This window comes from Acanthochromis polyacanthus, chromosome 11 (genome assembly GCF_021347895.1).
Source record: "Acanthochromis polyacanthus isolate Apoly-LR-REF ecotype Palm Island chromosome 11, KAUST_Apoly_ChrSc, whole genome shotgun sequence".
NCBI lineage: Eukaryota > Metazoa > Chordata > Actinopteri > Pomacentridae > Acanthochromis > Acanthochromis polyacanthus.
Genome location: NC_067123.1, coordinates 37510995 through 37524646, shown reverse-complemented (window position 1 = coordinate 37524646; position 13652 = coordinate 37510995). Strand labels below are relative to the sequence as shown.

General features: G+C 39.8%; 1 long non-coding RNA gene across 1 annotated transcript; it reads right to left on the bottom strand.

The window, feature by feature from the left end:
- Positions 1–3832: 3832 nt before the first annotated feature.
- Positions 3833–11178, bottom strand: LOC110955202 (uncharacterized). The gene is made up of 7 exons (XR_007945188.1): positions 10813–11178; positions 10360–10640; positions 9605–9778; positions 8752–8953; positions 8547–8620; positions 6655–6845; positions 3833–4706 (listed from the first exon to the last, which is right to left on the bottom strand). It is a non-coding gene; the product is annotated as an uncharacterized LOC110955202 (long non-coding RNA).
- Positions 11179–13652: the final 2474 nt, after the last annotated feature.

The window sequence follows — 13652 nt, the reverse complement described above, 5'->3', positions numbered from 1 at the left end:
ACAAAAGGAAAGTTATTAAAGAAAAACACCTTCATCCTCACTAAGGGCTCACACTAAGGGCTGGCTCTGACTGAGTTGCTCTGGCGCTGCTTTATATCCCCTTAAACACAACCGAGATTCACTTCCTACACTATTTGATCGCTGCTCGTTCATTGTTATTTTCGAAAGACTAAATATATTGCTTTAAACTATGTTGATTAAGGCAAATATCCTACCTTGCCGCTGCATTTCAGGGCGCTCTCAAGTGTTGCCTCGTCTTCTTTTTCTTCTTCGCCTGTGACTGCTGCATCAAGCCTTAAAAAGCTCACTACTGCCCCCTGTGTCCGCAAGTGGGATCAGCGTGACTGCAGTGTTGGAACAGTTAGAGTCCCTGTATTATCAGAGTAGCGACAACTGGGGATTTGAAGCCATTTTGTTTCCATTCACTCAATATGGGAAGCGCAGCGCGAGGTGCACATTCACGAAAACTATGGATTATTTACTGATTTCAAGACATGTTTTGGACAAAATATTTTACTGGCTTGTTTTGTCTGGATGCCCAAGGTTGGATTATGGCCGGTTTTTGTGGAATATTTCCATCTGTGACTAGTTATGAGCCTTCAAATGTGAGTTTTGCTGTTTACGTTATTTGTTGGACAAATGTGTTTATATTACCCGCAGTGATAATCACATCTGAAAGTGGTTTATACCGGCGGATTCATGAGAATCTAAGCTTTCCATGGGTGTATAATGTTTCTATCATCGAGTTTGCAGCTTCGGTAAATTTAGCAAAATACGTTTGCACATACGGGCCGCTTAAGTGTAACGGGGTTCATGCATCTCCATGCATGAAAATGGTCAAAGTCAAAATAACCACAACTGCCTAAAATCACATCAAACTTTTCTATCTGTCATTCACCCATACATCATAACATAAAAGTACATACATGGGACTAACCTGGCACAAAAACGATGATGATGAAGTCGGTTTCCATCCCACTCTCCGGACTTTATTTTCCCACAGTTTCCTTCTTTCACTATTACTGGGAAATCTAAACATGTGGAATCCCTTCTCTGATCGATTTGCGCACCCAAAGGCACAACAGCCCGTCATTTTTCAGGTATTTAGGAAGCGAAAAAGGACCTAGAATTACTCTCTGTGGTGTAAACAACGTTAACAGGATAACCCCGCGTTCATGAGTAGGAAACAAAATGGCGCCTATAGATCATGTGACCAAAATTTTTTGGACCAGTCATGTCGATACTCTGATAATATAGGGACTCTAGGAACAGTGTCCAATTCTGCTTCCTAGTGTTCACTTTTTGAAAAATGTGCACTATGAGTGAAAAAGTGTGCTCAAATGAGCAAAAGACGTGTTCAGTCTTTTGCAAAAAGCGTGCAAGACTTTTGAATTGTTGATTAACATAATTATTTTAAAAAAACAAACTAATGAAATAGGGCTGGACAAAAATGATGGTACCCATAACTTAATATTTTGTTGCACAACCTTTTGAGGCAATCACTGCAATTAAACGATTTCTGTATTTGTCAATGAGCGTTCTGCAGCTGTCAACAGGTATTTTGGCCCACTCCTCATGAGCAAACAGCTCCAGTTGTCTCAGGTTTGATGGGTGTCTTCTCCAAATGGCATGTTTCAGCTCCTTCCACATATGTTCAATGGGATTCAGATCTGGGCTCATAGAAGGCCACTTTAGAATAGTCCAACGCTTTTCTCTCAGCCATTCTTGGGTGTTTTTGGCTGTGTGTTTTGGATCGTTGTCCTGTTGGAAGACCCATGACCTGCGACTGAGACCAAGCTTTCTGACACTAGGCAGCACATTTCTCTCCAGAATGCCTTGATAGTCTTCAGATTTCATCGTACCTTGCACACTTTCAAGACACCCTGTGCCAGATGCAGCAAAGCAGCCCCAAAACATTACTGAGCCTCCTCCATGTTTCACCGTAGGGACAGTGTTCTTTTCTTCGTATGCTTGGTTTTTGAGTCTATGAACATAGAGTTGATGTGCCTTACCAAAAAGCTCCAGTTTGGTCTCATCTGTCCAAAGGACATTCTCCCAGAAGCTTTGTGGCTTGTCAACATGCATTTTTGCAAATTCCAGTCTGGCTTTTTTATGAGTTTTTTTCAGCAGTGGTGTCCTCCTTGGTCGTCTCCCATGAAGTCCACTTTGGCTCAAACAACGACGAATGGTGCGATCTGACACTGATGTACCTTGGCCTTGGAGTTCACCTTTAATTTCTTTGGAGGTTGCTCTGGGCTCTTTGGATACAATTCGAAGGATCCGTCTCTTCAATTTGTCATCAATTTTCCTCTTGCGGCCACGTCCAGGGAGGTTGGCTACTGTCCCGTGGGTCTTGAACTTCTGAATAATATGAGCCACTGTTGTCACAGGAACTTCAAGCTGTTTAGAGATGGTCTTATAGCCTTTACCTTTAAGATGTTTGTCTATAATTTTTTTCGGATGTCCTGGGACAATTCTCTCCTTCGCTTTCTGTTGTCCATGTTCAGTGTGGTACACACCTTTTCACCAAACAGCAGGGTGACTACTTGTCTCCCTTTAAATAGGCAGACTGACTGATTATGAGTTTGGAAACACTTGTGATGTCAATTAAATGACACACCTGAGTTAATCATGTCACTCTGGTCAAATAGTTTTCAATCTTTTATAGAGGTACCATCATTTTTGTCCAGGCCTGTTTCATTAGTTTGTTTTTTTAAATAATTATGTTAATCAACAATTCAAAAGTGATGGCTGTTTTTGATTATTTAATTTTCAATAAATTTTTATTTATTGTTACTTTTGTGAGTTTCAAGTGATTTCAGTGAGAATTGTGGGTTTTTCCTTCTTTAACTGAGGGGTACCAACAATTTTGTCCACGTGTGTAAGAGACAAGTTCACAATCCATAAAAGATCCACCAGCAGTACTTGGGAGATTTTTAGAGAAATCTTGTTGGCAGAATATCCAGGCAGCAGGAGGAGTTTAGCTGATGTATAATGTCCTCCAGGTTTTTGTGATTAATAGGATTAAATTGCGTCATGGTGTTTAAAATGGTTTTACGCTGACACAGGACATATCCTGAACCTGCTGTGGGGGCACTAACTGCTTGTCTGATGTTTTGGATTTTCTCTATAAAGAATGATGCAAAGTCGTTGGAGCCCCTGGTAGAATGCAGCTCAGGGGCTACAGACACACGAGGGTTTGTTAGTCTGTCCACAGTAGCAAATAAGGCTCGTGTATTTTGTGTGCAAACCATGAACAGTGTCCAAAATTTGGACAGCAGTGTCCTGTTTTTGAGAAATGTGTGCAGTGAATGGAATTTAGTGTCTTATCAGCTGTAACACGACAACAGCGTAAATATTTTCTTGATAACTACGAGCTTCGAATCTCAGTGTTCTCACTACGGCACACTTTTGCAACGCAAGTCTGCCAAAGTTCCTCCTTGTCTCTGCGTTCCTGAACCAACTCATCCAGCAGATCATCCCAGCTCCACATTCTGCAGCGGCCTCCCCTCCTAAAAAGGCTACACGAGTATCATTTTCCTTCTGCTAAACAGGTAAACTTACAAATTACATCTGGTTTTCCAGTTCTACAGTGATTCTAAATTCATTACCTTACCACTCACTGCTTCCAGTGACGGTCACATTTCGTTAATTAGTTTGTCTGCATTCATTCATTTATTCACTGTGTTGTTGTTTATTGTTTGGTCGTAGTATTAGTTAATAAATGTTTGTACATAATTATCATTGGTTCTATCATGTACTTCTTTGTTTGGGAACTGGAGGTCAAAGAAATCAGAACTTAAGACTTACATAACAGACTGATCAACTTCAATAGTATCAAATATTTTATTTTACACAACAATACAATGAATTAAACCAAAACCAAACAAGACGACATGGTCATCAATATCCCCCGCCACATGCGATGTCTATGAGTCTATATCCAAAATAGTGATCAAGGGCCATAACTCTGTTAAATATTATCGCACAGGTCTCATTTTCGAACTTGTTCAAGGTGTCCATGGTGTGAAGCTACACACTAAATTTCATAATCCTAGCTGTAATAGTTTCCGAGAAAAGCTGTCCCCTTCATCTCGGACGCACGGACAGACGGACGGACGCAGGCACGGAGGCCAAACCTATATCCCCCTTTTCCACTTCGTGGAGGCGGGGGATAAAAAAGGAACCATTTGGAATATGGTGCAGATATGCTTGAGTCATTCTCAATAAATTAAATCATACTTTGGGCTGATATAGTCCATTTATATTTCAACAAAAAATTAAACTGCACATCCCTCCATGGTGACAGATATTATCATCTGTCAATTCTACAATTTCATTTAGCAGATGCTTTTGTCCAAAGCGACGTACAACACAAGCAATTCACAGACTGATGGCGGGAGCTGCCATGCAAGGTGCTAATCACGACCCATCAGGAGCAATTTAGGGGTTAGGTGTCTGGCAAACCTTTTATCTGTCAGCAAGACTGTGCAAAACCTGCGCAACAAATTTCACAAAACTTGGACGACTTTGTTGAAAACTGCACTGACATTGGCGCTGGTGTTGGCAGAAGACTAAACTGTCTGTGTGGCCCTCTAATTAGTCAGAGCCGTCCCGGGGCTCTCCCCTGTCTTTCAGCTCCAAAAAAGAGCCATGTGCTCCAGTCGTATGGAGCCTCGGTAGATCCACTCCCTGCGTTGATTATCCTGAGTGTGACAGAAGAATTATATATTAAATTAGACAAGAAAAATTGGCAGGAAAAGAACATTTATAGTAAAGGCAACAGTGACTTTAAATTATAGTGACTCTAACCAATCAGAAACAGTCTTGTAGTTACAGATGCTACATCTCTGTAAATCATTTAAAAAAGTTTTTCATAATAAAATGCATGTTTCTACAGTTCACATGTGGTTAAGACAGACATCAGCTCTCCTCCCACTGGAAAAATTGACTCAAAACCCACATTATAAATTAGATAAATACTGGAGACTTTCTTCTTAGGTTGATGCTAGAGGTACGGACCCGTACCCGTAGCATCTGTACTAGAGGTACGGACGTGTTAAGGTCACTGAAGAGCTGGCGATGGTTAACTACTATTTGCTGCGCATTACAGGCAGTTTATATGAATGACTTTGACGGCGAACATTGTATAATTTAACTAAAAATACACCGTCTCCTCTCACACTTTACGTAGACAAAGTAGTTTTTACGCTTTTAGACGCAGTGTCTAAATTGTTTGAAGTCCAGCTCCTATTAATTAGTTTACCGCGTTCAGTGGTGGAAGCGGCTGACGAACTCCATTGCAAATGTTCCCATTTAATTTCGGACGCTAATTTACAAGATAAAATTAAGGATGTCGAATATGAAACAAACACTCGTGAATGGTGAGGAGCAGCTCTTTAATTCGGCATGAATTAAAAAAAAACCACAAACTCGATTTACTGTGATATTGTGAGATTTGTTTGTGGTTATGTAACTTAGCCATTCAACAGAGTCCGCTAACATTAAAGTGACTGACAGGGTCTGTGTTGACAGACGCAGAAAATACGTCAGGGTTTTGTTTAGGTTGTTAATATGTAATAGTCTGTCGCTACTTTTGAAGGTAAAAAAAATACTTATAGTTTGCTGGCTGTTAGTTCCGCCATTCATTCCGCAGATTCACCTCGAATCACGGAAGCGCCTTCATCAGCGTCGCCGGCTCATTAATATTTATGTCCGTCGGATTACCAGCCAATCACGAAGCGCGTTCATCAGCCGGCTCATTAATATTTATGTCGGCTCATTAATATTTATGTTAAGGGAAAGTGCCGTATCCACAGGCTACGGGTAGGGGTCCGTTTCTGTAGACACTACCTTCTTCTTAACCCCTTAAGCTTCAGTGTACCGCCAGCAGTACACCTACTAATTTGCATAGGAATTTCAAGAATGTCCGACGGCTGCAAACGCGATTATATAAACACTATACGCCGATGGAAAGCTTAGATTCTCATGAATCCGCCGGTATAAACCACTTTCAGATGCGATTACCACAGCGGGTGAGAAAAACACATTTGTCCGACAAAAACGAATATTCATCCATCCGTTCTCTATACACGGCTTCAACGCACACAGCGCGACTCACATTTCCGGGTTCATTATTACACACAAAAAAAATATTCCACAAAAAACGGCCATAATCCAACCTTTTACATCCAGATGACACAAGCCAGTAAACTATTTTGTCCAAAACATGTCCTGAAGTCGGTATATAATCCCCGAATCGGTCATTTTCAAGGAAAAGCACCTCCCGATGCGCGTCCAACATTCCCCGTATTTTTCGTAATTTTTTTTATTTAAAAATAGAATATTAGCGATTTTTTGTACTGAAAACGGCTGGAATTGACTGAAGCTTAAAGGGTTAATAGTGATTTCTATGTATTTGCTTATTCCTAGGAGGCAGCAGCTGATTTTATTTATTTCCAGTATTATTACCATACAAATCTTATTTTTTGTAAACTTCTTTAAATTGCAGCATGTGTCCTGACTGGCTTGAAGTGGGGTTTTGCTGTTATGTACGCCTTTGTTTTTATCTTAGCGGTATATATACATGCTTTAAAACATGCCTGGAAATCAATGACAATAAAACGTGTAAAATAAACAAACTCAGAATCTCACCTGAAAAATGACCTGCATCAAGCTGCTGTCAACCTGCTGCACTTCACACCTCTGCTGCTCCCCGTGTAATTCTACATTAAGGTTCTGTCCAGCCCTGTAGTGGGTTAAACGAGGGTACGGCCAGTCTTGAAGGTACTGTTTCATGAAGCACTTGTGAGGGCTGTCTGGAATGTCATCGACGACATCTCTTACTGTTGGAAAAAAAAAATTAGACAAGGAGTCTGTTAATCCTCTTATTTGCCACGTTTACATGAGACCTTTCATTCCTCTTTAAGTCGGCTGTTTTGAGTCCTCTTGGGGTCATCCATGCTCAAATTATAAACTTTTCTGAGAAAAAACACACATTCATTCATCCAAAGGTCTACTAATGGCCCCTAAAGGTACCATCTGATATAATATAAATAATGGATAAGCAACAGGTGGAATTATCTGCACCCTATTGTCTCATACGCATAATCTGCATAATATGAATCTCCACAGACATTTCTCTTTTAGCTAACAATCTATAACAACTTGTACTGCAACAAAGAAGCACAGAATTTCACAGGTGGGGCAATATATAATTCTGGGACTTTGTACATAATAGTTGACATTTTTGTTGTTTTCAGGTCTATAAATCAACATGGCCGCCTATAGCCAAACACCACAAAAGTCCCTCAATTATATGACCCAGACGTTTTACACTACAAACATTGCTGAATGCCCCATTTTGTTAGCCTAGCCGCACTAGACCCAGCTCTTAAGACACAAGGGTCTAGGACCGCTCGACAGGGAGGGAGGCGGGCTAAAAGGTTGTCTTTCAAATCACTCTGCAGCAATTGGGTAGGTATACAACCAATCAGCACAACGAATAGGCTGACGTAGTTCCTAGATTGTGGTCCCATTAGCTTCCCAACCAGCGGAGCCAACTGGTATATTAAGGATTTGCCATATCCCGTCGGCATAAGTCCAAATACGTCTTTCTTCTCAATGAAACACTTCAGTGCCGTCCTTTGTTTATCTTTCAAGTTGAATTTTAGCTTCAAATCTTTAAGGGCTGTGGCCAAAGCAGAGTCGAAAGATAACTGTTTATTGTGCACCGGTTGTTTCTGTCAGAATCGTCACGCCTCTGTCGTCACTTAGTTACGCCCGCCTTCTGACTCTACACTTCATGGTGATTGGTCCGGCCAGTTTTAGGAGAATCCAGCCTCGAGCCTTATGGAGGGTAACTAGACCCACCCTGGCAGAGAATTAAATTCATTGCAGTGGGTTGTCTAGCACAGCTAGTCTACCATTTTTTCAGTTCTTTTTCAAAGTAGAACATCTACAGAAGTTGAAAAGAGTTTATCTGAAGAAACACTAAAAACAACACACAGGTGAGTATGACACAATTATGCTACTTTTTAGCAAGACTTTGTGCTGAGGATGCTTTTTATGAGGGACTGTACAGTGGTGTAATGGTTAGCACTTTCGCCTTGCAGCAAGAACATCCCTGGTTCAAATCCAGGGGTGGGCCTGGGATCTTTCTGCATGGAGTTTGCATGTTCTCCCTGTGCATACGTGGGCTTTCTCCGGGCACTCTGGCTTCCTCCCACAGTCCAAAAATATTCTGAGGTTAATTGGTTACTCTAAATTGTCCGTAGGCGTGAGTGTGATTGTTTGTCTGTATATGTAGCCCTGTGACAGACTGGTGACCTGTCCAGGGTGTCAGCTGGGATAGACTCCAGCACCCCCGCGCCCCTAGTGAGGATAAAGCGGTGTATAGAGAATGGATGCTTTTTAGATATCATGAAGGTCTGTTTCTAGTCTAAGCCTGTCTTAAATGAAGGCATGGCTCTCTGTAAATCAAGGCTCTGGATATGATTTGAGAATTTTTGGGTGTGACAAACAACAGATAAAAAAGGTCGACTTACATGGTCTGCACACCAGGTGAAGGGAAGGTAAACCAACATAGACGGGTGTGTGATCATCCATAAAGACCAAGAACCTGGAAAATTAAACTGTGTTTGCATCACGATCGAACTTTTAATGGTGCATTTGAATCTTTCTCTCTTTTAAATAAGCCAGTGACACCGTTGGATCGTACATGTACGGACAAAGACACATTTAGATGTACACCTTAAGCGGTTCTTTCTGCTGGGGAGCTCACACAAAACACCAGGCCGGAACCAGAACTTGCTGTTTTGACATGGAACCACCACACGGGCGCCGACGTACAGCTGCTCCAGCTTGGGCGTTTTGTCAAAGGCGATGTGGTGTCCAGATACTACACTCTTTCCCTTTTCTTCAAAATTAACTTTGTACTTCAACCGTCCATGTTCTGCAAAAGAAAAAAAAAGTTATTGAAGTTCAAATTAAATTCTGAGAAAAACTAAAAAGCATAATTCATTTCATATATACACTGAGAATTATTTGGCAGCTACATTTCTGAATATACCAACAACCCAATATGTATGAAAATTTCAAATATAGAAGAAAATCCTAATTATTAAACACAGCAAACAGCTGCATGAAATCAATAAGGTCAGAAAAAATGTGGTGGACAAATTCAACAAATGAAACTTGTATCAAAAGAGCTGCAGTCTTTAAGAGTGAAAAACCTGATATTTTATTGATCAGATATAAATCACGGGTCAGTCTGGTCGCCTCACAGTGGACTAAAATCAGAGGTAAATCAGATCTACACGATGACCTGTTACCTGTAGGGAACAGCTGGATTTATTTTTTGTTGGTTTTTACCACCACACATCCCTTGTCTTCATATTCTTAATTTATTTATAGGACTTAATCAATTAACAATTAATAGTTAACACCTATACAACCCATACAAATGGAAATGACCAAAAAATAATTATTAAGGCAGCAACAAAGAAGTATAATCTTGTCATTCTGTAATTGTAATTCTATGATCACTCAATAACATAAGTACAAACTGTCTCTTTCAAGCGTTTCAGTGTATGGTTTTTTTTACCTTTTGGAAGTATTTCCATTATTTTCCCTCGATGCCACCTCATGCGTTTCTTTCTGGCCAAGACAACCATGCCCACTTTGAGTTCTTCCTCTGGCAAATTCGGGCGACTCCTTGTGGTTTCATGAGAGCAATGAGCGCAAGCTGATGATTCTGTCGGGAGGGATTCTGGCACAGCTGCAAAAAAACAAACAAACAGGTCAATATATAATTGAGGGACTTTTGAAGTCTATGGGATAGATCTTGCATACAGTTTTATTAAAATTAAAAAATGAATGTTTTTTATGGTCATTATGATCATGTCTTTACAAATTCCATCATTATTTATTACAGAAACAACCACTTGTTAACAAAAATGACTGGATATCACTAAAATGTCAATTAAATAACTGTCCCAATTTAATAGCAGCCACATTTTAGAAGAATCTTTCTCTAAAAATGCCATGTGGTGTTTAGTTAGTTTGGTTTTAGGCCTGAAAAGAGCAAAAATATCGACTATAATACCTGTCAACTATGTTAAAAAGTCCCGCAATTATACATTGACCCAAAACACAAAATGTATAATTGTAAAGTCCTTGGTAAATGCGAGTATAACCAAACCCGACCCCATTTAGCTTCTGAGATCAGACACATCATGCATCTTGAGGGTGGCGTAGTTTTAACATTTTAGAGTAGATTCTTTTTCCAGCGGTTTTCACCTGTGACTGTTAGTGGTGATCATGTGTGGATGTTGTGTGTGTGTGTGTGTGTGGCTTTACCATTGTTGTTGCTGTTGCTGCTGCTGCTGCCTGCCGGTGGTGTTTTCTGGGCTAAAAATTCTGAATCACTGGAGTCGTCTTCTGGTTCCCACAGCGTGTCAGAGTCAGAGCTGCTGAGGGATTCGTCTTCGCTGTAGAACTGCTCAGGCGTCGGCGGGCGCAGAGCACTGATCTTGTAATCAGGGAGTCTGGTCAAAACTACCACTGCTTTTTCTTTGGCTTGAGAGAGTCCAAGTCGTCCTCCCACTGTGTCATCTCAAGTGGAGATTCAGACATGTTTTCTGCAAAGAACACGGCATTAGTGAAATTGTGATCTACAAAAAGAAAGAAAAAAAATACAGCTGGCATTATTGTATTCTGGAACACAATCTAGCATTATAACACAATGAGTGATGGTTTCTGGAAATGTTTCTCTGTACCTCTATGGATATATTCTATTAACTCAGAGCTTACCTGTTGTCATGTCCTCAATTATCCTCTTTCAAAGGCAAAAATCTGGTCACACCACAATACAAATAATAATTTTTATGTCGGTGCTTTTAAAGTTGACGTCTGAAGCTCGCTGTTAAGCTAGCACCACTAGCATACCTGCTAGCTAGCACCGAAAATATAACGGTTGAGAAGACACACCGTTTGATAGTTTTAGAGGATTTCAATCCCGACTTCACGCAAATTATGCAAAAACCGCTAAATCTAATAGGCTAAAAAAGTACATTATAGAAAATTAGCATTAAACACTCTTTCATCTAGCTTCTGAAACTCTTCTCTTTCTTCTTCTACTGCTTTTTTCTTTGTCTTCTTCTTCTTCTTCGGAAATGATCAAATTCTGCATCACCGCCACCTGCTGTTATGGGTCAATGTATGTCTTACGTTGAATTGACATTTTTATTCACAAAACGTCATGTAAGAAGCTGAACTCTAATAATAATAATTTCTTGAGTTATTTTGTAGAATATCTATTATATGAAACTATATTTGAATCTTTCCGAGCTTTCTGTCTGCCTCCTATTTCTAAGAGTGTTTTTTGTTGTGTTTCTTCTTATCTGATATAATCACATTTGTCTGCTAGTCTGTTCATTTTGGGCAGTATACTGTTGTGTGTCCAAATCTAAGTATACATATCACTATCTCATCAATGCACACCTCATTTATCCCTCTTTATTTTAAATTCAGTAAAAACTATCATCTCAGATCGCTTTTGGCTCCTTTTCTTTAATTTCTGCTTAATAAATGCTTAACAAACTGCCAACTCAGTGTGATTAATATTTGTTAATGTCAGCATGTGCCATAAAAAACATCGCTGCAAGACCCATCATTTGAATTCTGTACAATTTGGTTGTTTTTCTGTCACAATGTTGGATCTACTCTCTGTATGACTCTAAAGTAATGGTGGTTTTAGATCCTCTATTTGCTGCACTGCTAACAATATTGCAAGAATTTCTCCTCAGGCGCCAAGTTGTATGTGGATTTTAAACCAGTTATTCTGGATTGTTTGCGGAGAATTAAGAAAGGACGCCACAAACTCAGAGGCTACATCGCATTCAAATAGTTTACTGTACAAAAAAAAAAAACAATGTCATTTGTTAAAGGTTCTTTTCATTCATTTTCTTTTTCTATGAAATTATTAAAAGTGTAACAGTAGTTTTCATTACTCTTGATAAAAAATATATTCATTTGCTTTACCAGATGGTTCTGGTCACAGATTAAAAGGCATTTCAACTCTGGTTTTAACCTTGTCAACATGCTGTTTTTTATATGCTGGAAGACTTGTCATGAGTGAAATGAGCAGTGGCTGAGGATGTCCACCTTAAAACTGCTGTGAATTTCTCAAAAACACAGATTAAGACTTTTAGGGTTTCCTACGTAACAAACCTGAGCAGCTAATCCTCTCAGCTTTCAGGTGGGGCTTCCATAATAATGCTTTTTCGGACTGGGTGTCCTCAGAGCATGTATGGCCGAATCAGTCCCATATGACATCACGCCATTTTGTAAATTAGAGTAGTTTTACAGCGTCAGAGGAGGTGAGCTGGCGGCTCGAGTTGCAGCAGGTGGGTGACGGTAGAGGTGGGCAATTCATAGATCTGCACATTCTAGAAGAAGCAACGGTGTAGAGTTGCATCTGAGACACATGAAGGCAGGAAGGGATTACTTCTTGGGGAAACCATCTAAATAAATAACTTGGATACACTGAAATGAGGTTTTAGCTGCTCAACAGATGGTATGAAAAGTATTGTATTTTATGATTAAATGTTCTTATTCAGTGTAATACTAAATAATTGGGTGGTGTGGTGCTCAGTAATTCTCCACAAAGCGCTGTAAAAAGGAACCAAGGCCAAACCAGCAGCGAACTAGAGATAAAACATACCAAGATGTGTAAGTCATGCTTATGTGTCTGTATTAAAGCTAAGCTGTTTCTCGCCTTTGTCAGTCACTTGCTCAGACTGTGTTCTGTTCTTGTGATCCCTTGCGCCAGTAAAACTTTGATTTGAGAGACGACTCTGAGTGTTAATTTGGAGAAGTCAGGACTCCACTGAAGAATTTTTCTGACACCAGACGGGGACTTTACCATTTTAATTTAGGCATACTGTAGCCACTTTATAAAAATGTGTTTCGACACAAGATTTCTTTAAGCATTAGCTGACAAATATACTGAACAAAAATTTAAACGCAGCGTGCAAATGATCTTTGTTTTTGACTTTGAAAACATTTTTTAAAATGCAGTTTCTGTTGTTTTTGATAGAAAATGGTTCAATTTCGCCAAATGTGCACAAAAAAGTTTATGAGCTGTTCAACTTGTGACCAGTGAAACTAATAAGGAACGGCTTTAAAGAACAGCGACCAGGAAAGTGACCAGCACACAGTTACTCACATGACTATAAAAATCCAGCATAAAATGCAGCTTAATTCAAATGACATGATGCCACAGATGACAAGAGAAAGACGAGAACGAGCTTTTTGCTTGCTGGACGCTGTATGTCTATTAGGGCCATAGTCAGGCACTAAAATATGTAAAACTCCATCATTTGTCATCTAGAAAATCGTTTCAGGCAGAATCCTGTTGCCCAAAAATGTCCAACAAGAGTGAGACAAAATTCCACAAGCAGCATCGATAACTGTTGTAGACTAATGGTTTCTGATCCTCACATTATCATTTCCAAAGTAGTATGTATTTTGTTGGTTTATGACATCCATTCTGCTGTAGAGATATGTGCTAGAATAACAAATACTGATTCCTTTCTGTCTAAAAATGATTGAGAATTTGCTAAGAAACGACATGGTGCATTTCTCACTCA